Consider the following 4,573-nt stretch of genomic DNA (forward strand, 5'->3'; position numbering starts at 1 on the left):
TTTTATTTGTGACCAGATTTTGGAGCTCTGAACTACCATGCCAGGAACTATCATAGTTTGATTTAGTGAGAGTCATTCTTTTAAGAAAATTAATCTGAATTTAGCATACAAAATGGATTATAGTGGGTTTTAAAGCATGAAGTTACCACCAAGAAAAAGCAAGAAACCTGGATTCTAGATCTGGCCTGCCATTAATTCAGTGAGGTAAGTCACACCCAGCTCTGAGGCTCCCCAGGTCCGAAACTAAATCAGTGGTTCTCAACCTTCCTAATGCTGCAGCCCTTTAATACAGTCCCTGTGGGTCATGATCGACAGGTTGAAAACTGCTGTACTAAATGGCTTTGGATCAGTCCAAGTCAATACAGAAGTAGCAGTGGGAGTAGAAAGGACCAGACTGATTCTAGCAACATTGCTGAGGTAGAACAGCTAGATCTTAGAGATGATGAGGGGACTGAGGGAGAGTTAACACTGAAATTCCTAGAGTGGATATCTGGGAGGGAGTGAGCCCATTGACACAGCCAGGAAACGATGTTAGACTTGATGTACTGATGGGACTTTGGGCAAAGAATATGTGTTTTAGGCTGGAAGTGTATAAGTCAGGACAAAGGACATAAAACTGGATGGGCCACACGGGGGTGATGGTGGAAGCCAGGGAAGACAGTCTGGGCTGTTGAAGGGACCCTGAGGAAGGCTCAGCATGGATGGATGAGAGGGAAAGGAGTCATTTTAACATGTCAGAGGATGACCCATGTGTCAAATTATTTGTGGAAAGGACAAAAAAATATTCAGGATCAAGAACATGCCATGGGCTTTAGGGATTAGGAGGTCATTGGTGTTTTAAAGAAAATCATTGGGATAGAGTGGTAAGCATAGGGTCAGAATGAGGTGGAAGTGAGCAGAGTGTACACAGACTCCTTCCTTGAACAGTTTTCAGAGTGATGGGAAAGAGAAATGGAACAAGGTTAGCAAAGCAAAAGGAAGCTTTGGGGTTGGATTGGGTTTTTATTATAGAACAGACAGAGGTAGACCTACTATGAGGTAAGTTCAGGCCCCTGACACTTACACAGGCCCTTGCTGGGTAAAGATTAACTCTTGTTCCTAATTAGGTGTTTGTAATTTTGTATTCTTTTTCTTGAAAAGAACACCCAAGATTGAATAAGCTTCAGGCCCAACAAATTCTGGATCTGCTGCTAAGGAAAGAGCTATTCGTAGGCTAGGAAAACTGGAGGTACGAAAGAGGAGACAAGGCCTCGGAGAGGAGGGAAAGAATGGGATAAAGAGGTACTGGAAAGAAATACCCCTCCACAGAGGACTGGGGTGGGAGAGGGAATTGAGGAAGACACAGAAACATTGAGTTAAACTGGAGGGCTGTGGAGAGACCTCATACTCAGTGAATACCCTTGATTTCATTAAAGCAAGTTTGGGGATTGGCAAGACAGATAACTACAAAAGCCAGAGGATAAGGCAGTGCTGACAAAATCTGGTTGGAAACACTGATCATGGAGTCTCACCTAGATGTGCATGAAGGACCGTAAAACTAGGATGGAGTTCAGAGCCTGAAAGTCTCCAGGAAGACAGAGCAGGTTCGGTGGGACAGAACGAGTGAGAGCTGCCCCAGCCGGTGCACGGGGAGAATTTCAGACTTCAGGAACTTGAATGTGGAACATTGCCCTAGGATAGCACATTCCATGCTATTCTGTTCCAACAGATCCTTTAAGGCTGTGCCCAAAAGCCATCTCCTTTATCAAGGATTCCCTAGTACCCTAAATTGAATTTTAATCTTTCCTTTTTCTGAATTTCCCAGTGCTTTTCCCATTACATTTCTTATTTCATTCTACTTTGGTTATTATGACTAGCTGGTTTCATGAACGTTTCCTTGGTTAGATTACAAACTTTTTGTCTTAATCCACTTCGTACACAACCCAGGCCCTGGGACATAGAAAGCATCCAGTTAAGTGATTGTTAAGGGAATGTAGCTTACTAGAAGTGAAAGCTATACTTTTAACATGACATCCCTAGTTACAGAGACTGCAAGTAAATGAGAGAAGTGATCTACTTTCACTGAAATCTCAGGAAAGCGGTGAGGACCTCTCCCCGTCTGAAGTGTGCACACATCAGCATGTGGCCAGGGGGCCCAGACAACCACAGGGCTGTCCAGGAGGCACAGGAAACTGAGCCCATCCCTGTTGAGATGAACAAGTTACTCACTATTCTACTATAGGCAGCTCAGAAAGATTTCTAAGATAAAATTTTCTTGAATTTGGAGTCCATATTGTAATAAAAAACTCTTACCTCTGATTTTCATTTTGGTTAGCAATGCCCACCATTTCTCTCTTGCATATATTACAAAGGGCTTTTAGATCAAGGTGAAAACACCTTGAATGTGTATGAATTTGAGGTGTATACATGTATGAATGTTATTCTGTGGAGGAGGTCTAAAGCAGCACTGTTCAATAGAACTTTCTGCAATGATGGAAAAGTTCTATACTTGCTACTACTGGCTCCCTGTGGTTACTGAGCACTTGAAAAGTGGTTAGTGTAGTTGATTTTAATTTTATTTAACTTTAATTAATTTTCATTTAATTTAGCCACATGCTTCTGGTGGCTACCATATTGGATAGCACAGCAATAGATTATTCTATGATATCACCTATAGCTTGGTATAGTACTTTTGAAACGTCTATCGTTACTCACTTCTTGAGAGTAGTGACTAAATGTAACTAATTATCATATCTTCAGTTCCTAACACATACTTAGTGCTTAATAAATGTATATTAAATTAATGACCCCCCCCAAAAACCCTCAAATTTAACTTTTTCTCTGAACTTTGCTTTCTCATTCCTGAAATAGAGAAGTATGCACTAAGATTTCTTTTGGTTAAAAAAGAAATTATCAGATTCTAGTTGGCAAATATTTACTTGTTCAACATTTACCAGGCACCTATTATGTTCCAAAGTATGATACTTCATCTTTGTAGCAGCCTTACGAAGCTATTATTATGACCCTAAATAGAGGATTTCAGAAAAGGGAAGTAATTTGCATTAGATCATGCAACAGATAACTGAAAAAAGTCAGATTTTTTTTTTTTTTTTTTGAGACAAGAGTCTCACTTTGTTGCCCCTGGGAGAGTGTATGGCAAACAGCTCACAGCAACCTCAAACTCCTGGACTTAAGCGATTCTCTTGCCTTAACCTCTCAAGTAGCTGGGATTACCGGTGCCCGCCACAACACCCAGCTGTTTTCAGAGGCAGAGTGTCGCTCTAGCTCAGGCTGGTCTTGAACTAGTGAGATCAGGCAGTCTGTCCACCAGGGCCTCCCAGAGTGCTAGGATTACAGGCATGAGCCACCATACCTAATAAAAAGTCAGAGTTTTAACCTGGTCTGTTTATTTCCACTACACTGCTTCTTCTTTTTTTTGAGACAGAGCCTCAAGCTGTTCCCCTGGGTAGAGTGCCATGGCATCACGCTCACAGCAACCTCCAACTCCTGGGCTCAAGCGAGTCTCCTGCCTCAGCCTCCCAAGTAGCTGGGACCACAGGCACCCACCACAACGCCCGGCTATTTGTTTTTTAGTTGCAGCCATCATTGTTGTTTGGCGGGCCCGGGCTGGATTCAAACCCACCACCTTAAGTGTATGTGGCTGGCGCCTTAGCCACTTGAGCCACAGGCACCGAGCCTACACTGCTGCCTCTATATAAACTACATAAATATACTGTGTTAAGTGTAAATATATATTATAGGTAAATATAAAATAGCAAATAAATTAGAATGGAGTGGGCAGGGTGGCATAGTCACTTCCTTTTAGAAGAGCCATGGTTCTATAATAGATTCTTGATTGCTGAGTGAGAGTTGCCAGCTCCTACAGGAAGATCACCTGAGCTATTGAGGACAGGATGTTCCTCCAGAGAGGCAGGCCAGGATGGTGGGAGGCCCTCTTGAACCCAATGACAGGGGCAGGCTGGGCATCAGCTTCCCTGGGGGCTTCTATAGTAAATTACTAGGAAAACTTTCAGGGCATTATTTCCCTTCTGTCAGCAGCACAGTGAGCCTCGGGTGAAAGATTTCCTCCTCATCCTTCCACAGTCACATTTCACACACATCGGTTTTTTGGAATGTTTAAAGCTACTGAATGAGAATATCCAGCTCTTTCTAGAAGTAGGTATAATATTCCTTTAACCCAATAATTTCAAATCTAAGCATTTACCTTAGCAAACTAGTTAAACATGTACATCAAGATTTACTTACCAAAAGTGAGGGCAGCAGCAAACAGTTATAAAGCAATTGGGGAAATGTGAACATTAAATATTTGATGATAATATGGAATTTTTGTTTTTTTTAGGTATAACAATAGTATTGTAATTGCTATGAAGTTTTTAAAATAAGGGCTTATCTTTTGCAGATGTTTTGGATGAAATAAAAAAACGATCTGTTTAAAATATTTGTTCTAGTTCTTTTAATAATAGTAAAAGATAAGAAAAGATGGCTCGGCACCTGTGGTTCAAGCGGCTAAGGTGCCAGCCACATACACCTGAGCTAGAGGGTTAGAATCCAGCCCAGGCCCGCCAGACAGCAA

The sequence above is a fragment of the Otolemur garnettii genome, unplaced genomic scaffold (assembly GCF_000181295.1).
Source record: "Otolemur garnettii isolate 467f Iridium unplaced genomic scaffold, OtoGar3 scaffold00011, whole genome shotgun sequence".
NCBI lineage: Eukaryota > Metazoa > Chordata > Mammalia > Primates > Galagidae > Otolemur > Otolemur garnettii.